General features: G+C 43.7%; 1 protein-coding gene across 7 annotated transcripts in view; it reads right to left on the bottom strand.

Moving 5' to 3' along the window:
- Positions 1–22,795, bottom strand: part of arap2 (ArfGAP with RhoGAP domain, ankyrin repeat and PH domain 2) — a 413,638-nt gene that overhangs the window by 366,014 nt on the left and 24,829 nt on the right. For 4 of the 7 annotated variants that reach the window (XM_068036991.1, XM_068037005.1, XM_068037015.1 and 1 more), the window contains 2 exons: positions 22,533–22,664; positions 22,317–22,427 (listed from right to left, as the gene is read on the bottom strand). The exons of 1 other annotated variant lie outside the window; for it this stretch is intronic. The gene's annotated coding sequence lies outside the window, so the exon portion shown is untranslated. Of the gene's footprint in view, positions 1–11,247; positions 11,337–22,316; positions 22,428–22,532; positions 22,665–22,795 lie in introns of those variants that run through there. 2 more of the 7 variants (XM_068037024.1, XM_068037034.1) reach the window with 2 other exon arrangements.

The following is a 22,795-nucleotide window of genomic DNA, read 5'->3' as shown; positions in this document are numbered from 1 at the left end:
GACCTCATCCTCACCAATCTACCTGTCACAGATTCATCTGTCCATTACAGAAGTAGTAGGAGTGACTAGCATACAGTCCTTGAGGAGTCAATATCCCGTCTGCACAGCAAGCATACCCTCCATCGTATTGTGTGGACGACTACTGTGCTAAATGGGAACGATCAAAACAGATATAGCAGCTCAAAACTGGCATCCATGAGGCACTGTGAGCCATCAGCAGCAACAAAATTGCTTTCAACCACAATCCGTAACCTCACTTGACCATTACCATCATGCCAACCCTAGTTCAATGAGGAGTGCAGGAGAATATGCCAGCAGCAGCATCAGACATACCTTAAAGTGAGATGCCAGACTGATCAAGCTACAACACAGAACTACATGCAGGCTAAACAGCAGAAGCAGCATGCAATAGAGCAAAGCGATCCTACAACTAACAGATCAGATCAAAGCTCTGCAATTCTGCCGCATCCAGTTGTGAATGGAGGTGGAGGCTCCACAAACATCCCCATCCTCAATGATGGGGGAGCCCAGCATGACACTACAGAAGACAAGGCGCATTTGCAACCATCTTCAGCCAGAAGTGGAGTGGATGATCCATCTCAACATCCTCTTCAGGTCCCCACTATCTCAGTTGTCAGTCTTCAGCCAATCCAATTCACTCTTCGCGATAATCAAGAAACGTCTGAAGGACTTGGTTACTGCAAAGTCAATCATCTCAGTTGCAGAACATTGCTGCAGGAGTTCCACAGGGTAGTGTCCTAGGCCCAGCCATCTTCAGCTGCTTCATCAATGACTTTCCCTTCATCATCAGGTTAGAAGTGGGGATGTTCACTGATGATTGCACAATGTTCAGTGCCATTCACCATTCCTCAGATACTGAAGCAGTCTGTGCCTACATGCAGAAAGACTTGGACAACATTCAGGCTTAGGTTGATAAGTGGCAAATAACACCTGTGCAACACAAGTGCCAGGCAATGACCATCTCCAACAAGAGAGAATCTAGCCATTTCCCTTGATATTCAATGGCATTACCATCACTGAATCCCCCACCATCAACATCCTGGAAGTTACCATTGGCTAGAAACTTAACTGGACTAGCCATTTAATACTCTGGCTACAAGAGCAGGTCAGAGGCTGGAAATCCTGCAGTGAGTAACTCACCTCCTGTCTCCCCAAAGCCTGTCCACCATCTACAAGGCACAAATCAGGAATGTGATGCAATATGCTCCACTTGCCGGGATGAGTTCAGCTCCACAAACATTCAAGAAACTCAACACCATCCAGGATAAAGCAGCTCACTTGATCAGCACCCCATCCACCACCTTAAACATTCACTCCCTCCACCACTGGCGCACAGTGGCAGCAGTGTGTACCATGTACAAGATGCACCAAGGCTCCTTAGACCGCACCTTCCAAACCCGTGGCCTCTACCACCTAGAAGGATAAGGGCAGCAGATGCATGGGAACATCACCGCTTGCAAGTTCCCCTCCAAGCCACACACCACCCTGACTTGGAACTATAATCACCGTTCCTGCACTGTTGCTGGGTCAAAATCCTGGAACTCCCTTCCTAACAGCACTGTGGGTGTACCTACCCAAATGGACTGCAGCGGTTTAAGAAGGCAGCTCACCACTACCTTTTCAAGGGCAATTAGGGCTGGACAATAAATGCTGGCCCTGCCAGCAAAGCTCACATCCCATGAATGAATTAATTTTAAAAAAACTATGCATAGAAAGTGGAAGGGCAGAAAACACCAACAGATCAAAATGTGTAAATCAAGTTGTCCGTGTACAAGGGCAAGCTGTGTTTGAGTACTCTAATGCAGTGTACCAGCAACTATTGGGATGGTCACCTAAAACTGTTCTCAACCACCTCCTTAAGCAGCACTGTGTAAGCAGAGGCATGGGAATCGGTCACCTGCCAACTCAGTCAGACTAGAGTGGTTCATTTCACTAGAAACCATGAATGTGGAAAGACAAGAAGCTTATATCTTTTTTAAATTGCAAATGTTTTAAGTTGTTTTCGACCAGCCATTTCAAATATAAAAGGCAGATTCAACTAAAGTCTAACCACCAGTGGCCATTCAGGCTACATATCATTTTATTGTTCCACTGCAGAGCGTCACTGCCTTCAGAAAGGGAGGGAAGAAAATAGTCATTCCAAATAAAAATAAGCCAACTGACCATACTTAAATATTCAGATCATCCCTAAATGTCCAGACAATGAAGAACTTGGAACTTTAGCTCGTCATTCACTAGAGTTGGATTACTCACATATATTTTACAGCATACATCGAGCATCTGTTAGATGTATTCTACTAAAATACAAGGTGCAGAGTCCAGATTGGGAGAGAAAAAGACAGAAGAGCAAAATGAAGGTTACTATAAACAGAAACTAAATAAATCTACAGAAGAGAGAAAACACACAGAAAAGGACAAGAAAGTGAAGCTAATGTTACGACAGAGGTGGGAGGAGTGCACTGTTTATTCCAGTTCCACTTCTCCACAGGTCACAACATATATTTAAATTTTTTCTCACTTATTGATACAATCAATCAATCACAGACTATTTTTCCCAGAATAAAACACCAACCAGGTTTCTTTAATAAACAAAATTATCAGTTTGCATTATGAAACAAATCTTAACCAGTAATGATGCAAAGCATAAACACACAGATTGAAATATAAAAGTTCCCTTTTTACCCTAGACACACGCACACACCAGTTAACTGGAAAAATAAAGGGATTTTTGTTTTAGAGCTTTATTACAAAAAAAAAAGACAAAAAAAGACTTAGGCTAGATGCTTGCTAATTCTTGAAGAAGAAAAAACACAGAAAGATGTTCTTTGTTTTGGTTTGGCATCACTGGGATCTTCCTAGAACAGTTCTTTTAAGGCAAGCTTGAAAATCAGTTTGGGCAGGCTTTCCAGGCGAAATGCAGCAACAGGAGTTCCAGACAGGCCTTACAGGAAATACAGCAACAGTTTCAGTCTGCTTCTTACACTTGCTTTGCAACTTCTTGAGAGATGGAAAACTGACAGGCTTTTCCCAAACTGCTGGAACAAACTGAGTTGGGGTGGTTTTCTTGGAAAGTTGATTCTTTAACTCCTTTTCCAACCACAGTTCATCCCCAACTATCTTTTGTAACAATCCAAAGTGAAACTAAAAACATTCCAGGAGTCAAGCCTCCTGACGACCATAAATCTTGACCTGTCACTTCTCGGTACCGCAATATTATCCATAATTTTCATTTTTACAAGAGATTCATTCCACTAAATATCTCTAACATTTCCATTCTATTAGTTTCATGCAACCATGCTACTTAAAAAAAAAACCAACAGGTCATATATTTTAGTGCATCACTAATTCACTCCTGTTTTGAAGAACACCTTCTGTAGCAGCCTAGCTAAAGAATGAAAGCAACTTTTTAGGAAGTAAGGGAGGGCAGAAGTGTACAATACGTCTCTGTATAAACAAAGCACACTGACGGTGCTAAATATATTCTGTGCAAGATGCAGGCAAGACAGCTCAGAATAGGAAAGTTAAACAGGAAATGCAGCTATCAACTCTATCTGACCCCACTCTGCTAAATTAGAGCTTCTAACATCTGATTACATACTTAACCACTCAGGTAGATTAACAGTTAACTCCTGAAAATCCTCAGTTCCACAATGATACAGTTGGGTTCTCATGCATTTCAGCCTGTTGTAGCATTAATGCATTTACCGTCTTATAAAATAAAATGTACTTGCCCTCAAAGGTCTGGAACAAAGTTAACCAATTGATTATTGTTTTTTAAATAATCTACATTAATGCTGAACTCAAAATTCTACTACAGTTTAACGCATACCAGACTTAAGTACCATAAAATTGGCATTTTTAAATCTTTAAGTTACTTTCTTTTGTGATCAATTTTCCAACAAATTGTTTGATTTGAAAAATTTATATGCGCCTATTTTGTCTGTAATTCAAGAATTCTCTTTCAAGTTGTTTGCCAATTTTGGATTGATTTACTGAGATAGGTATAGAGAAAGTGCCTGGCAGTTTTGGTGGAATGAGATTACATTTTGGGGATAACACAAAATGCAATGAAATTCAGCTTACAAACGTACAAATTAGGAGCAGGAGTAGGCCACCCGGCCCTTCGAGCCTGCTCCGCCATTCAATAAGTTCAAGGCTGAACCGATTACTCCACATTTCCACCTATCCCTGATAACCTTCTACTCCCTTGCTCATCAAGAATCTATCTATCTCTGCCTTAGAAATATTCAAAGGCTCGGCTTACACCGCCTTGAGGAAGAGAATTCCAAAGACTCACGATCCTGAGAGAAAATGTTTTTCCTCATCTCTCTCTAAAATGGGAAACCCCTTATTTTTAAGCAGTGATTCCTAGTTCTAGATTCTCCCACAAGGGGAAACGTCCTTTCCACATCCAACCTGTCAAGACGCCCCAGGATCTTATATGTTTCAATCAAGTTGTCTCTTACTCTTCTAAATTCCAGCGGATACAAGCTCAGCTTGCTAAATACCTCAGCCTGGTACATCATCTTTTCAAAGCTGGCTTGGCTTTCAGGAAACATTGCCTTAACATTCCCATTTTTCTCAATTATAAACATGGGATTTCTGACAGCAGTCCTGAAATTACACTTTCCCCCACATTTGTACCTCTATCACCTTGTCCTATAGTCACGGTTTTAAGAGTGTTCAGGATTAATCCTCTCTATTCTAGTTAGCATTATAAATATTCAATAACATCCTCCCTCCTGGCATGCCATCCCTGAATCCTAAAAAACTATCCCTACTCCATGACATCACCACCATCTGCAATCACAGAGAAGCCCACAGCTCAGTGATGTTTCCCCACCCCACCCATTCGTCACCACAGAGAGTAGGTATGCCAGAAATAATCAGGAATCGGGAGTCATTAGGAGCCATGGATATTGAGGGGGGCAGTAGTGAGGGGAGGCTTCTGGAGTCAAAGGCAGGCTCAAGAGCAGAAGAGAGGGAGACTGGAGAATGCAGTCAAAGAATGGGGATGGTGCGTTGGGGATGAAAGGGAGAGGGAGACTGGGGAATGACAGGGAAACAAGAGCAGACTGGAAAATGTGGTCAGGGGATGAGGAGAGAAGCAGACTGGGGGTAGGTGTATGGAACAGCAGTTTCTGCAGAGCAAAGAGCTGCAGGAGCAATGTGCTGAGTGGGACTGGCACGGAGAGGAGCAGCCAATAAAAGGATGAGTGAAACCTGGGGACTAAAAACTATGGACAAACAGTGAAATATTGTTTCCACTAGTGGAAAAGTGGGGTACAAGGAGACAGAAACCAAGGATCACACTGGAAGAACCAAAGGGGAGAAAAGGAGGAAGTGTCTTGAGCTGAGGGCTATATACCAATAGGATGTAAACTACAAGAGACTTTTGAAGTACAGAAGTAGAACATTGTGTAAAAGAGAATGGGATACATATTTGAAAAAAAAACAGGAATATAAAAAGGATCTGGCAGACAGGAAAGAGTGTGCAGAGACGGTAGGGCTGTCAAAATTCTATGAGAACTCTCCTTTATCAGGTCCGAGCCCAGGGAGAAATTTAGAAATGTTGATGCTGAGGACAATGTGCCCTGTGAGAAGTGCAGCGACCTCTCAGTTTTGTTCAGGTCAAACTGTGCCAGCCGGTTTAAATGTGTGCAGTTCAAGTAGAGATTAGTCCTGACTGAGGTTGCAGTTCAAAGTTGTCATCTTCACATGGAATTGGAGTTTAAACCACAGTCCAAGGAACTAGGGAGAGAGACCAGGCCTATTAAAAGTGGCATCGACTGGGGAGCCGAACCCCACCTTGTGCAATGCAGGAGAATTCTGCCTTTAGTTACAGGGTGAATATCAACAAGTCATCCAAAACTTGGCTGCCGTGTCTTAACTTGCACAAAGTCCCATGCACCGATCAACCCTGTGCTTGCTGACTTACAAGCAGCATCTTAATTTGAAAATTCTCATCCTGGTTTCCAAATCCCTCGGTGGCCTTGCCCCTCCCCACCTTTTAATCTCTTACAATCCTGCGAGATATCTGCACTCCTCGAATTCTTACCTCTTGAGCATCCCCAATTTTAAATCGCTCCACCATTGGTGACTGCGCCTTCTGTTTCTTAGGCCCTAAGCTCTAGAATTCCCTCCCTAAACCTATCCACCTCTCTACCTCGCTGTCCTCCTTTAAGATGCTTCTTAAAACCTATTCCTTTTTCCAAGCTTTTGGTCATCTCACCCAATATCTCCTTATGTGGTTCAGTGTCATATTTTGTTTTGTAATGCCCCTGTGAAGCACCTTGCAACATTTTTATGTTAAAGACACTATATAAATACAAGTTGTTGTTGCCATTACAGCAATACTGCTAGTTATATGTAAAAGCTCGTTGAGTTATTGTATTACTTTCAGCTATGAGGGGAACCCGAGTGTTATCATAGTCATAGTTACAGAGAGATACAGCACTGAAACAGGCCCTTTGGTCCAACGAGTCCGCATCATCAACCACCCATTTATACTATTCCTACATTAATGCCATTTTCTCCCTCTCACATCCCCACCTTACCTCAATTCTCCTACCACCTACCTATACTAGGGGCAATTTTTACAATGGCCAATTTACCTATCAACCTGCAAGTCTTGGCGTGTCGGAGGAGACCAGAGAACCCAGAGGAAACCCACAGGGAGAATTTGCAAACTCCCCACAGGCAGTACCCAGAACCGAACCCGGGTCGCTGGAGCTGTGAGGCTGCGGTGCTAGCCACTGCGCCGCCAGGTTTTATTGGTGGTGCCGTCTGAAGCACTGAAGGAAGGAGAGTGTGAAGTGTGTTTGTCATTCCTGGGACAGTTTTACAACTCACTGACTGAGCAAGGTGTAAAGTTCACACCTGATGTCATAGAGGAACAACTAATCCAGACATGCAAGGATGTCAAGGGAAAGGAGAACCGATTTTGCTATTACATCGGAGCAACGAGTGTTATCAGTATGCGTTAATGATGCAAATTCAGTGAATTAACATTAGTTACTGGTGGAATCAAAGTTCCTCCCATCTCTGGTTTTCTACCTGTAAATCGCACCCCCATCTTCACCAACTCATGGGTAGTCTACTGAATTTCATAAGAACTAGAACTAGGAGCAGGAGTAGGCTGTCCGGCCCCTCAAGCCTGCTCCGCCATTCAATAAGATCATGGCTGATCTTTTCGTGGACTCAGATCCACTTACCCGCGCTCCCACCGTATCCCTTAATTCCTTTATTGTTCAAAAAGATATCTACCTTAGCTTTAAAGACGTTTACTGAAGAAGCATCAACTACTTCACTGGGCAAGGAATTCCAAAGATTAACAACCCTCTGGGTGAATAAGTTCCTTCTTAATTCAGTCCTAAATCTGCTCCCTCTAATCTTGAGGCTATGCCCTCTTGTCCTAGCTTCACCTGCCAGTGGAAACATCCTCTCTACTTGTACCTTATCTATTCCCTTCATGATTTTATATGTTTCTATAAGATCCCCCCTCATTCTTCTGAACTCCAATGAATATAATCTACTCAGTCTCTCCTCATAAGCCAACCCCCTCAACTCCGGAATCAACCTAGTGAACCTCCTCTGCACCCTCTCCAGTGCCAGTATATCCTTTCTCAAGTAAGGAGACCAAAAGTGCACACAGTACTCCAGGTGCGGCCTCACCAGTACCTTATACAGCTGCAACATAACCTCTCTGCTTTTAAACTCAATCCCTTTAGCAATGAAGGACAAAATTCCATTTGCCTTCCTAATTACCTGCTGTACCTGCAGACCAACCTTCTGCGATTCATGCACAAGGACACCTAGGTCCCTCTGCATAGTAGCATGCTCCAACTTTTAACTATTCAAGTAATAATCCTTTTTACTGTTACTCCTACCGAAATGAATGACTTCACATTTATTAACATTGTATTCCATCTGCCAGACCTTTGCCCACTCACTCAATGTATCTATGTTCCTCTGCAAAGTTTCACAGTCATCTGCACACTTTGCTCTGCCACTCATCTTAGTGTCATCTGCAAACTTTGACACCCTGCACGTGGTCCCCAACTCCAAATCATCTATATAAATTGTAAATAATTGCTGTCCCAACACCGATCCCTGAGGCACACCACTAGTGACTGATTGCCAACCAGAATAGCACTCATTTATCCCTACTCTCTGCTTCCTGTTAGTCAACCAATCCTCTATCCATGCTAATACTTTACCCCTAACGCCATGCATCCTTACCTTATGCAGCAGCCTCTTGTGCGGCACCTTGTCGAAAGTCTTTTGGAAATCTAGGTACACCACATCCACTGGGTCCCCATTGTCCACCTTGTTCGTAATGTCATCATAGAATTCCAAAAGATTTGTCAAGCATGACCTGCCCTTCATGAACCCATGCTGCGTCTGCCCAATGGGACAATTTCTATCGAGATGCCCTGCTATTTCTTCCTTGATAATAGACTCAAGCATCTTCCCCACTACAGAGGTTAAGCTAACCGGTCTATAATTCCCCATCTTTTGTCTACCTCCCTTTTTAAACAGTGGCGTCACATCTGCTGTTTTCCAATCAACTGGGACTACCCCAGAGTCCAGCGAATTTTGGAAAATTACCGTCAGTGCACCTGCTATTTCTCCCGCCATCTCTTTTAGTACCCTGGGATGCATTCCATCAGGGCCAGGAGACTTATCAATCCTTAGCTCCATTAGCTTGCCCAACACTACCTCTTCCGTAATAACGATTGTTTCCAGGTCCTCACCTACGTTCGTCTCTTTGTCAATTACTTGCATGTTATTAATGTCCTCCACTGTGAAGACCGATACAAAATACCTGTTCAATGCGTCGGCCATTTCATCATATCCCATAACTAAATTCCCCTTCTCATCCTCTAAAGGACCAACGTTTACTTTAGCCACTCTTTTTCGTTTTATATATTTATAGAAACTTTTGCTATCTTGTCTTTATATTCTGTGCTAGTTTTTTCTCATGTTCCATCTTACTTTTCTTTATAGCTCTTTTTGTAGCTTTCTGTTGACCTTTAAAGTTTTCCCAATCTTCTAGTTTCATGCTGCTTTTGGCCACTTTGTATGCCTTCTCTTTCAATTTGATAGCCTCCCTTATTTCCTTAGACACCCATGGCAGATTACCCCTTTTCTTCCAGTCCTTCCTTTTCACTGGAATATACTTTTGCTGAGCACTTTGAAAAATTGCTTTGAAAGTCCTCCACTGCTCGTCAACTGTCCCACCATAAAATCCTTGTTTCCAGTCCACTTTAGCCAAGTCCTCCCTCATTTTATTGTAGTCCCCCTTGTTCAAGCACAGGACCCTGGTATTGGATTTTATCTTCACACTCTCCATCTGTATTCTAAATTCAACCATACTGTGATCACTCCTTCCAAGAGGATCCCTAACTATGAGGTCATTAATTATTCCTGTCTCATTACACAGTACTAGATCTAGGATAGCTTGCTCCCTCGTCAGTTCCATTACATACTGTTCAAGAAAACTATCACGGATACACTCAATGAATTCCTCCTCAAGGCTACCCTGACTGAGCTGGTTCAACCAATCTACATGTCGATTAAAATCCCCCATGATAATTGCCGTACCATTTTTATAGGCATTAGTTATTTCTTTGTTTATTGCCCGCCCCAACGTGATGTTATTATTTGGTGGCCTATAGACTACGCCTATCAATGACTTTTCTTCTTAGAGTTTCTAATTTCCACCCAAATGGATTCAACCTCATTCTCCATAGAACCTATATCATCTCTCAGCACCGCCCTGATGTCGTCCTTGAGTATCAGAGCTACACCACCTCCCTTATCTTCTTGTCTGTCCTTCCGAATAGTCTGGTACCCCTGGATATTTAACTCCCAGTCGTGACCAACCTGTAACCATGTCTCCATAATAGCTACCAAATCATATTCATGCGCGATGATTTGTGCCGTTAACTCATCAACCTTGTTACGAATGCTACGAGCATTCAGGTAAAGTGCCTTTATGCTAGCTTTCTTACCCTCATGATTCCCAACATCTCTAATAATAACTCCTGAGTTAGCCTTCCTTTCTGCTTCTTTCATCGTCTGCCTTGAACTTAAACCCTCCTGCACACGTTAGCCTGCTGCTTACCTTTTTATTTATCATCATACTCCCTGTCGTTTTCCCTTTCCCTTCCCCCCGAGTCACTTGTTTAAAGTCCTAGAGACCACCCTATTTATCCGTTTCGCTAGAACACTGGTTCCAGATCGGTTCAGGTGGAGACCGTGCCATCGGTACAGATCCCCCCGGTTCCAAAACTGATGCCAATGCCCCATGAAATGGAACCCCTCTTTCCCACACCACTCCCTTAGCCACGTGTTTACTTCCCTAATATTCCTATCCCTAAGCCAATTTGCACGTGGCTCGGGCAGTAATCCGGAGATTATGACCCTCGAGGATCTGTTCCTTAATTTCGTTCCTAGTGCTTTATAATCCCCAAACAGGTCCTCCATCCTAGCCTTGCCTATGTTGTTAGTCCCAACGTGGACCACAACAACTGGATCCTCCCGCTCCAATATCCTTTCAAGCCGGTCAGAGATGTCCTGCACCCTGGCACCGGGCAGGCAACACACCATGCGGGACTCCCGATCTGGCTTGCAAAAGGATACTATCTATCCCCCTAATTATAGAATCACCTATAACTACCACTTGTCTTTTTACTCCCCCCTCTTGAATGGCCTTCTGCACCATGGTGCCATGGTCAGTTGGCTCATCCTCCCCACAGCCCTTTTCCTCATCCACACAGGGAGCAAGTATCTCGTACCTGTTGGATAAGGTCAAAGGCTGAGGCTCCTCCACTCCTGAACTCAGGATCTCCCTACCTGCCTCACTTGCAATCACACCCTGTTGTCCCTGATCACTAACTGAATTTGAATTACTTAATCTACCAGGTGTGACTGCCTCCTGAAACAAAACGTCCAGGTAACTCTCCCCCTCCCGGATGTGCCGCAGTGTTTGAAGCTCAGATTCCAGATCATCAACTCTGAGCCGGAGTTCTTCCAGCAACCAACACTTGCTGCAGATGTGGTCCCTGCCGTTCACAATGGGGTCAGCCAGCTCCCACATCATACAGCTACAGCACATCACCTGCCCAGCCATCTCTACTTAGTTAATTACTTTATTACTTTATATAAATTTATGAGTTAAATACTTTCAGCCACTGCCCAAATATGTAAGTTTTTACTTACCCAGCAGTCCCCTGGTCCACCGAAACAAACGGTAATCTACTTTAGGCTGAAACTGACTTCCCAGCTGTTCACTCGCTCGCACTGCCTCTGCTTCCAAAAAAGCTGCTGCAAATTTCTTGTACAATAGCTGCTGCTAAACAAACAAACAAACAAGCGCAACTGCAGGGCACCCAATCTTTATAAGGTAAGTGCAATACTATTTGCAACCATCACATGATCAGGGTATCACACAACCACACCTTCAGGAAGGTTTCCAACTAGACTTTGCAACTCTATGTCTTTACAGCTTCAGAAAAGTCAACATCTGAAAGTTAAAAAACACAAGTTGTTCCAACCTCTCCTCACAGCTCAGTCCTCTGCATTAGGATCAATCTTGTGGCCCTTCCCTCCACCTCTTCCAGTGATTGGATGCTTCCCCTGTGCTGTGATGAGCAGAACTAAACTCCATATTCAATTTCCTTGATTGAGAATATGGAAATTTTGATTTATATAAATCATACTTCATAATTATTGACTTTTAAGAATTTGTTAAATACAATCGTATTTACTGTTATATTGGGTAAGTACACAAGACTGATTAACAGTCTAAAAATTAAAATTTACATGTCACTGTATAGTAGTTACTATTCAATACAATCACTGAATGGTTGGTAGATTCAGTATTACTTTCAGTTTCAAATGTGACAGTGTGGGCTGAAATGGAAAATCTGTTTCCTGCTTTTCTCTAGCTAGAAATTCTGAAGTTGCTGTGTGAACCAGTAATACTTGCACAGCATTTTCATCACTTTCTCACCTTTTGTACTCCAAAAAGACAGAATTTGAGAATCTATCAACTTGAGTTAAAAACAAACTAATGCACCAGAGAAGCTACCTCAGCATCGACAGAAAACTATGACAAAGTGAGATTATCAAATCACTTAAGTGGTCTTAGGAAAATGACTCTTTCAAAATTGCAGTCAGACTCCCTGGAGAGGCATACTAGTGATCCTTTTTTCCTTTTTTGGTCTCCTTGTCTCGAGAGACAATGGGTAAGCGCCTTGAGGTGGTCAGTGGTTTGTGGAGCAGCACCTGGAGTAGCTATAAAGGCCAATTCTAGAGTGACAGACTCTTCCACAGGCGCTGCAGGTCGGAGCTGTTACACAGTTGGCTCTCTCCTTACACTGCTGTTTCTTTGCCTGCCAACTGCTGAGTCTCTTTGACTCGCCTCTCTTCAGCCCCGCCTTTATAGCTGTCCGCCAGCTCTGGCGATCTCTGGCAACTGACTCCCACGACTTGTGCTCAAATGTCGCAAGACTTCATGTCGCGTTTGCAAACATCTTTGAAGCAGAGACATGGACAGCCAGTGGGTCTGATACCAGTGACAAGCTCACTATACAATACGCCCTTGGGGATCCTGCCATCTTCCATGCGGCTCAAATGGCCAAGCCATCTCAAGCGCCACTGACTCAGTAGGGCATACATACTGGGGATGTTGGCTGCCTTCAGGACTTCTGCGTTGGAGATACGGTCCTGCCACCTGATGCCAAGGATTCTCTGGAGACAGCGAAGATGGAATGCGTTGAGACGTCACTCTTGGCTGAAATATGTTGTCCAGGCCTCACTGCTGTAGAGCAAGGTATCGAGGACACAGGCTCGAGACACTCAGACTTTTGTGTTCCGTGTCAGTGCACCATTTTCCCACACTCTCTTGGCCAGTCTGGACATAGCAGCAGACGCCTTTCCCATTCGCTTGTTGATTTTTGCATCGAGAGACAGGTTGCTAATAATGGTTGAGCCTAGGTAGGTGAACTCTTGAACCACTTCCAGAGTGTGGTCGCCAATATTGATGGATGGAGCATTTCTGACGTCCTGTCCCACGAGGTTCGTTTTCTTGAGCCTGATGGTTAGGCCAAATTCATTGCAGGCAGCAACAAGCCTGTCGATGAGTCTCTGCAGACACTCTTCTGTGTGGGATGTTAATGCAGCATGTCAGCAAAGAGGAGTTCCCTGATGAGGACTTTCCATACTTTGGTCTTCGCTCTAAGACGGGCAAGGTTGAACAACCTGCCATCTGATCTTGTGTGGAGGAAAATTCCTTCTTCTGAAGATTTGGACGCATGTGAGAGCAGCAGGGAGAAGAAGATCCCAAACATCGTAGGTGCGAGAACACAGCCCTGTTTCACGCCACTCAGGATGGGAAAGGAGTCTGATGATGCACAGTTATGCTGAATTGTGCCTTTCATATTGTCATGGAATGAGGTGATGATACTTAGTAGCTTTGGTAGACATCCGATCTTTGCTAGTAGTCTGAAGGGACCACGTCTGCTGACAAGGTCAAAGGCTTTGGTGAGATCAATGAAGGCAACGTAGAGCTGCATCCGTTGCTCACGGCATTTCTCCCATAGCTGGCAAGGGGAGAACAGCATGTCAATCTTGGATCTCTCTGCTCGAAAGCCGCACTGTGCCTCGGGGTAGACACGCTCAGCCAGCTTCTGGAGTCCGTTTAAAATGACTCGAGCGAAGGCTTTCCCCACTATGCTGAGCATGGTAGTTTTTGCAGTCATCGCAGTCACCCTTGTTCTTAAACAGGGTGATGATTATTGGCATCACACATGTCCTGTGGTACTGCTCCCTCATTCCAGCACAGGCAAGGCAGTTCATGGAGTGCTGACAGTATAGCAGGCTTGGCACACTTGATTATTTCAGCAGTAATGCCGTCCTTTCCAGGGGCTTTTCCGCTGGCTAGAAAATCGATGGCGTTACTGAGCTCCAATTTTGTTGGCTGTTCATCCAGCTCATCTATGACTAGCAGAGACTGGGCTGCACTGAGGGCGGTATCAGTGATATTTTCCCTAAGTACAGTTCTAGGCAGAGCTTCACCCAGCGGTCCATTTGCTTGCGTTGGTCAGTGATCGTTTCCACGAATTTAGACTTGAGGGGGTGGGGGGGGGGGGGGGGGGGCGATGTTCTTGATGGATGGCCCAAAAGCTCTCTTAATGCCATCATACATTCCTCTGATGTTTCCGGTGTCGGAGGCCAGCTGAATACGACTGCATAAAGGTGTTGCCAGTAGTCGTTTGCACAGCGCCTGGCTGTTCTTTGCCCGGAGCTTCTGGCGGCTTTAAGTGCTCAGGATGTTAACTCACTGGGGGCTTTCTTGTAGTTCAGCAGTGCAGTGCGCTAGTGGCTATGACTGGTTCCAGCTCTTCAAAGTGAGATTGAAACCAGTCTGCATTCAGCTTCTCACGTTTGCCAAAGGTGGTCATTGCTGAGTCATAGATGTTGTCTCTGATGTGGGCCCACTTGGTCTCTGCATCCCCTGCAGGAGTGTTTTGAAGGGCTTTTTCAAGTGAATTTAGAAACTTTTGCGACAGCTGTGGATAAGAAATTCTGATAGTATTGATGCACAGGCGGCCATTCTGCTTGGAGTGATGTAACCTCTTTGGTTTGAGTCAAACTTTGCTGCACATCAGGGAGTGGTCAGTGTTGCAGTCCACACAATGGAGGCTCGCCTTGTGACGATAAGGTCCAGCTGGTGCCAACGGCGTGATTTTGGGTGTCTCCATGAAACCTGGTGACAGGGTTTAGTTTGAAAGAATGAGTTGGTGATGCAGAGGTTGTGATAGGTACACAACTCCAGCAGTCTCTGTCCATTCTCATTCATCCTTCCAATGCCATAAAGCCCGAGGCATGAGGGCCATGAGTCATGGAAGGCCCCAAACTTGGCATTAAAGTCCCCCAGCAGGAACAAATGTTCAGTATTAGGAATGCTATTAATGATATTATGGAGTTCCTCGTAGAACTGGTCTTTAACTTCAGGTGGGGAGCAGAGTGTTGGAACATCCAAGCTGAGTAGGTGTACTGGACCAAAGGCAGTGAGCAGTCGAATGGACAGTATGCATTCCCAGCCATTTGTAGGTGGTTCTATCATGCTGAGCAAAGAGTTTCTGATGGCAAAGCCCACTCCATGCTGTCTTGGTTCTTCTGGATCCCTATCCTGCCAGCAGAAGGTGCTCTCTTAGTGATCCACTCGCAGGGAGGCGTGTCTCCTGAAGTGCTGCAATGTACACATTGAGTCTACTGAGCTCGTTGTTAATGACGACATTCTTCCAAGAGTTGTCAATTTGTCCAAGATCTTTCGACAGGCCAGGACACATAGTTCTGACATTCCAGCTTGCAAATCAAAGGGCTGGTACCTTCTTTCCTTTTTTTGTCGTGCTGTTTGGTGCGGTGTTACAGTTCACTTGTCAGGCAATGACCCTGAGCTCCAAGCACTCATTGAAGCAGGTGGACTGTGGCGGGACTGAACCTTTCTGACCGGGGGCTGCCCGGTTTGAGCGGGCGGTAGCCGTCCAATGAAATGCAATTACCTCTCCCACAACTGTGAGCTGATCAATGTTAAAACCCATGTACAGTCTAAACCATTCACTTAATTTGCCCAGATCTCTTTGCACAGTATCAATCTCATACTTGTCAACTAGCCATATAACCTAGCCTCATCAGAAAAGTTCAAATGACAAAAAGAACTTTCCTCACTTATAAGTGACACGATCACCCCAGAATAGATTGTGCCACTAATTACAGGCCTGTCCATTTTGCATTTCCTCTTACAAAATACTGCAGAAGCTGGACTTCTGAAATTAAAAAAAATGTTGGAAGTACTCAGCAGGTTAGCATCATCAGTTCTTTGGCCTCCTTATTTCAAGAGACAATGGGTAAGCGCCTGGAGGTGGTCAGTGGTGTGTGGAGCAGAGCCTGGAGTGGCTATAAAGGCCAATTCTAGAGTGACAGGCTCTTCCACAGGTGCTGCAGAAAAATTTGATTGTCGGGGCTGTTACACAGTTGGCTCTTCCCTTGCGCCTCTGTCTTTTTTCCTGCCACCTGCTAAGTCTCTTCAACTCGCGACTCTTCAGTGCAGACAGGAAAGAATTAAAATTTCAGGTCGATGACGTTTCATCAGAACTGGAAAAAGTTAGAGGGATAATAGTTTTCACTAAGTTTCGAGGCAGAGATAGAGGGGAGAAGGAAAGAACAAAAAGGAAGGTCTGTTATAGGCTGGAAGGAAGGACAGATTAAATGACACGAGGCATAATGATACATGTAAAGAAACAACTGATAAGTCCAGAGGAGATGTAAATGACAATAGTAGAATAACCAGCAACAGCTGCCATCTGAAAAAAATGGGGGAAAGATGTTATGATCTGAAAATATTTCATACAATGCTGAATCCAGAATGCTGTGATATGCTTAATGGACAGATGAGGTGCTATTCCTCAAACTTACATTGAGCTTCATTGGAACAATGTAGAAGGCCAAGGACAGAAAGGTCAGAGTGGATGTGGGGCAGAGAATTAAAATGACAGGTGACCGAAAGCTCGGTGTTATACTTGCAGAGTGAACAGGAGGTGTTCAGCAAAGCAGTCACCAAATCTGGTTGGTCTCCCCAATGTAGCGGGAACTGCATCGTGAACAGCGAATACAGTATATTAAATCGAATGATCCACAAGTAAATAGCTATTCCACCTGGAAGGAGTGTTTGGGGCCCTGGACAGTGGGAAGAGAGGTAAAAGGGCAAGAATTCCATCTTCTGTGCTTGCACGAGAAAGTGCCATGGGAAGGGAACGTAAAGGGATGTTGGGGTGATTAGATCAGGGTGGCAGAGGGGACGGTCCCTTCGGAATACTGAAAGGGAAGGGGAAGATGTGTTTCAAGTTGCCGTTATGCTGAGGGTGTTGGAAATGGCAGAGAATAATCTGTTGAATGCGCAGGTTGATGGGCTAGAAGGTGAGGACAAGGAGAACCCTATTGTAGTTCCAGGAGGGAGGGGAAGGCGTGAGGGCAGAAATGCAGGAAATGGAAGAGACATAATCGAGGGCCCTGTCAACAGTGGAGAGGAATCCTCAGCTGAGGAAAAAGAAAGACATATTGGAAGCACTGGCATGAAAGGTAGCATTGTCAGGATAGATGCAGGTGGGACATAGAAACTGGGAAAATAGAGTCCTTACAGGGAGCGGGGTGCGTAAAGAGTGCAGTCAAGATAGCTCTGGAGTTAGGAGAGAGAGAGAAGAGAGAGAAGAGAGAGAAGAGAGAGAGAGAGAGAGAGAGAGAGGTTGGTTCACCAAACAGTATCAGCACCACCCCTGTCAGTAGGTTTAATGATAAGGTTAGAGTTGGACTTGAGAGAGCACAGCGCTGCAATTTCAGAATGACAGAGGGAGGTAGGTTAGAGCGAGTGGTTAGAGGTGAGCAGAGAAATGGAGATAGCAGATCTCACGCCAACAGTTCACAATGAAAAGATCTGGAGAAGGTAAGAGACCAGAGGGAGGGGCCAGGTGGAATGAGAATTCTGAAGACGGGAGAAAGAGTCCACTGTGCTGGGGAAAGGTTCCTAGCCAAGGAAGTGGGCTCAGAGGCCAAGGCAATTTAAGAAGAGTTCAGCATCACACCGAGTTTGAAATTTATTGCGGTGAGAGCATAAGGGAATGAAGCTTTCACCTTTGCTGAGAACTGATAGTTCAGAATTCGAGAGAGGAAGATCAGAGGGGATAGTGAAAACATAGCAATGGGTGAGATTGGAAGGAGAAATAAAATCAGAGGGAAGTGAAGGGGGAAGAAAGATCTAGAGGGGTGTTAGTGTTCCCAGAGTTGTTGAAGCTTTCTATCCTTGCCATCTGGGAGGAAAAAAAAAACAAGTTTTTTGTTAAAGCAAAGAATGAATGGAGCTGTGGACCAGGAGAGCTTTGAGATAGTGAGTAGGTGCTGCTGAAGGGAGAGGCGAGAGCTGCACGTGGTGACATATGGCACTGAGCCACTTTAACAGTCCGCAGCTTCCTGGCTTTAACCACTTCCTTTTCACCATGAATATGCAATTCTACTATATGTACCTGGAAGGCCTGCTAGCTCTCTGCTTTTCACTTAAACAGAGGATCATTCAGTCCTCATCTACCAACACCCTCCTTCTCCGCCTGGTTGAACTTTGTTCTCACATTCAACAGCATTTAACTCCACTCACTTCCTCCAAATAGATGGTGTTACAATGGGAACCCATATGGGTCCCAGGTATGCATCCAATTTCATGGCATACATGGAAAATTCTTTACTCCAGTTCTACTGAAGTTCCCTCTCTCACCTCTTTTTCTGGAACATTGATGACTCTATCGGTGTCACTTCCTCCTCACGCCCTGAACTGGAAAATTTCATCAATGTTGTTTCCAATTTCCACCCTTCCCCAGACTTAATTTTGACGAGGTGGGAAGGTGGCTCTTCAAATCCGCCACGGGGGAGAACATAAAATTCCCCCCAGAGCTAACGTTGCAGGTTAATGATGTTTGAAAGAAGTTAGAGATATAACAGGCTGTAAGTAAGTACAGAGGCAGGGAAAGAGGGGAAGGGTGGAAAGATCAAAAGGCTGGGACCGTTACAGGGTGGGAGATCAAATAGCAAAAGGGGTGATGGTATCATGAAAAAGGAGATGGGAATGGGACAAGTAAAGGAAGAAAAGAGGCGTAAATGACAATAGCAGAATAATCATCAACAGCTACCATCCGAAAAAAATGGGGGCAGAAATTATGATCTGAAATTGTTGAAGTCAGTGTTGAGTCCAGAAAGCTGGAAAATGCCTAATTGAAAGATGAGGGACTGTTCCTTTAGCTTACGATGAGCTTCATTGGAACAGTGTAGGAAACCAAGAAATCAGAGATCAGAGTGGGAATAGGCAGAGAATTAAAACGACAGACAATGGGAAGCTCAGAGTCATGCTTGTGGACTGAGTGGAGGTGTTCCACAAAGTGGTCACCCCATCTGCGTTCGGTCTTCCTAATTTACAGCAAACTGCATTGTGTGCAGTGAATACAGTATACTAAATTGAAAATAGTATATGTAAATGGCCATTTCAGCTGGAAGGGTTTGGGGTCTTGGATGCTGGGAATTGGGGGAGGGCAGTTGGAATCTGGAACACACTGCCTGAAGAGGTGGTAGAGGCTGGAACCCTTACAACATTTAAGAAGTATTTAGATGAGCACTTGAAACGCCATAGCATACAAGGCCATGGGCCAAGTGCTGGAAAATGGGATTAGAATAGATAGGTGCTTGACGGCCGGCACGGACACGATGGGCCTGTTTCTGTGCTGTATAACTCTATGACTCATACAAATTTGGTCTGACCACTGGGAAAACATGCCAACAGCATCCATGTGCTTAGATGCTCCATTTAAACTTGCTCTATGTCTGATAGATCTTATCCATCAAGAAGCAGAACTTAATAACCTCCATGCATATTTAGATTGTTGTGGCCTCACCCTGGTGGAAAGCATGCATGACAAACACTAGAAATATATTAGACTGCAGTCTGCAAAGATTCCACTTTAGTTCGATGAACCAATTTAAGGAAGCAAATCGAGGACTTGGGTGACCTGCATGTCTGGGAAACTTCCCAGCACAGCAGCCTCAATCATCTTTCCTGGAGTTAATCGGGTTAACTTCAAACCAAACCCTTCACTCCTTTGCTTAGTATTTCATGGGCTGTTCCCCTATAATGGGCCATGTCAATCTAATTGATTCAATGAGAGTGTGAATCAATAAGCTCAATAAGTTCATTTTATCATGCTGGTTTTTGTCTACTGGATTGGAAGACAGAATATTGAATCATTGCCAATTTCTGGGGCAGAATGACACAATTAAAAACAGGATGCCTGAGGTTATGTACAAGCCAACAGGGAAACCAATACAAATTGCAGAGGTGAAAACAAAGGGCTCACAAAGTCTTTAGCCAGACCTAAATAGAAGAAGCAATCAATTTCTGCTAGCCAAAAGCACATAAAATTGGATGAGACCATTTGCCCAGTAGTAGCTGGAGCTATCCAACCGTATATACTTAGGAGAGTCTGTTCCTAAATGTCCGAATAGCCACCAATGCAACATTCGCAGGCAATAAAAGCTGTCGCTCTGATACAACGGGCACTTGGTCAGTTCTGGTCACAGGAACTGTGATGAGTGCCGCAATCTCACTACAAATACCTTCTAAGATACTTGGTGCAGATTCTAACAAATGCTCTTGGTGCCAATAGCTGTCAATGAGGCATCAATGCAGTGTGGTGCAATGAGTCACCATCTCTGATCACTGCCAAAAGTCCAGCACAATCCCGTCAGTGTTATTCAGCATCAATTTGATCCTTGTAGTTAATTTGTTTTGAACTCTTAGCATCCTTGGGTGCCAAGGACCATCAGTGAAATGAAATACTTTAGGTGCTAAGTGCTGCAAGTCTGTAAATGATGGCCTCCTTTTAATAAATTATTTTTTCCATTTTTCAAGGAGTTTGTCCTATTCCGTACAACACTAATGGATGAAGAGGTCTGCCCTTTTGTGTATGTTTAGAGAAACCCATTGCTGGCAGCATAATTGTCAATGTCACAGTCATGTGACAGACACCTTGTAAGAGCCAGATGCACAAGCTTAACTATTTAGTCATATGGTTTCGTATTTCAATTTTTTAAAGAAACAAATCCGATTTTAATAGGTTGACTACGTCATGATACTAAGCTGTAAATTATATTGTTCATTTCTGAAAACGAAGTATTAAGCTAAGCACCTGCACTGTGAATCCAAACATGGGAAGATTATGTTTTTCTTTTCACTATTTTAGAAAAGTACTTATAATTTTACTTCAAATAGCAAATCTTCCCCTATACGTTATAGAAACATGGCTTATTCATCTTTTTCCACTTTTGAGATAACTCACTGCAGCTGGAATGGATCAGTCACTTAACAGAGAAAACTGACTGTAGCTGGCAAGGAAAAAAAACTGATTAAAGAACAAAAAAAAATTCATACATCTTATTACATCGCAAAAAGACGTTCCAAAAGACTTCACAACCAGTGAGTTTCCCCCCAGGCAGTCACGGCATCCAATTCCATTTTTCATATCTAAACATTAGGTCAATTACAAAAGCAGGCTTTCCCCATACCAGATGATAATAAATAAAAAAATTCTGCGAGGGAAACTCTGAAAATACATACATGCTGCTGAGGGCCCCTACCTAACTGCCAAAAACAGATTCATTTACCCAAAAGAAACCAATGCTTTGTTAAAACCATTTTTTTTTTATTAGTAAACTGTAATCAAAATAATGTGATAGCAAGTCAGAGAAAAATACAGAAACTTGATGACAGTCTGACAGGGCTATGATGACCTTGCAGACTCCTTAGGATCACCTCACAGTCCTGGAAGGTTGAGGGACTCCAATTTAAAAGCCTACACCTCACACCATCCATCTCTGCAATTCAGAAACCAGAGTCCCAGTTCTAGCCTAGACACTAGTGTACTGTAAGGAACAAAATTTAGAACTAATCCTATTCAATCATATTTCTAGGTATAAATTAGATGAAATGTTTTGCAGGAACCTCAAATTTCTATTGTAAGTTTTTTTCAATATGAAGTTAACAGATGGTACCATTGCTGGTGTGACACATCCTTCACTTTACAGCAATGTATATTTTGCAGTTGTATCACTACAGCAGGTGACTGAAAAAAAGTATGGACTGCAGGATTTCTGAGCTGCTGGTAGGGTTTTAATGCAGTAGAAAACTGTAGTGTTATTTTTGATTCTTTAAACTACAAAGAATAAAACAATGTGTATAAAATTTACTATATACTGCTACTAACTGTTGCTGGCATTTCAGTATTTTAAATTGAGGGAGCTGTTCCAAATTCATGTCAATATTTAATGGGTTTAGGTGACAAAAGGTGTCAGATAAAGGTATCAGGCTTAGCTCAGTGGTACCACTCTTGCCTCAGAGTCAGAAACTTAATGGTTATAGGTGTAAAAGCAAGACTTGAGCGCATAGTTAGGCTGGCACTTGAGAGCAGCAATGAGGGAGTGCTGCACTGTTGGTAAAATTGATATTAATGTGCCCTTTTTTACTATATTGCAAATTAAAGAAATTCATCTATCGCCTTTCATGACCTACAGACATTCCTGTGTCTTACAACCAATGATGTACTTTTTGAAATGCAATCACTGTTACACTGTAGGAAACACAGCAGCCAATTTGTGCACATCAAGGCCCCTCAAAGAGAAATGTTATTAGTTACCAAATAATCTGTTTTCTTAGGTGTAGGTTGAGGGATATGCATTAGCCAGGGCACTGGGGAGATCGCCTGTGCTCTTCTTCCAAATTGCATTATGGGATCTTTTCCATCCACCTAGGAGGGCAGACAAGGCCTCAGTTTAAAGCTTTTCCTGAAAAACAGATATGCAGCAGCTAATTTGCACATGCAATAGGGTCTTGAAATAAATGACCAGATGACCTGTTTTAGATGTTGATTGAGGAATAAATGTTGGGCAGGATTTCTGGAGAACTTCCCTTCTCTTCTTTATATCGTGCCAGGACAGACGGGCCTCGGTTTAAGAGTCTCATCAGAAAGAATTTCTTTAATTTACTATATGCAAAAGAAAAAATGGAAGACACAGTCATCTCAATTTTGTTAGCTTCCACTATGTCAATTCTTTCCTCCCTGCTCATCTGTCCTAATATCTCCTTATGTGGCTCAGTGTTAAATTTTATTTGATA

The sequence above is a fragment of the Heterodontus francisci genome, chromosome 1, assembly GCF_036365525.1.
Source record: "Heterodontus francisci isolate sHetFra1 chromosome 1, sHetFra1.hap1, whole genome shotgun sequence".
Lineage (NCBI taxonomy): Eukaryota > Metazoa > Chordata > Chondrichthyes > Heterodontiformes > Heterodontidae > Heterodontus > Heterodontus francisci.
The sequence above is the reverse complement of the archived record's forward strand: the minus strand, read 5'-3'. Positions and strand labels throughout refer to the sequence as shown.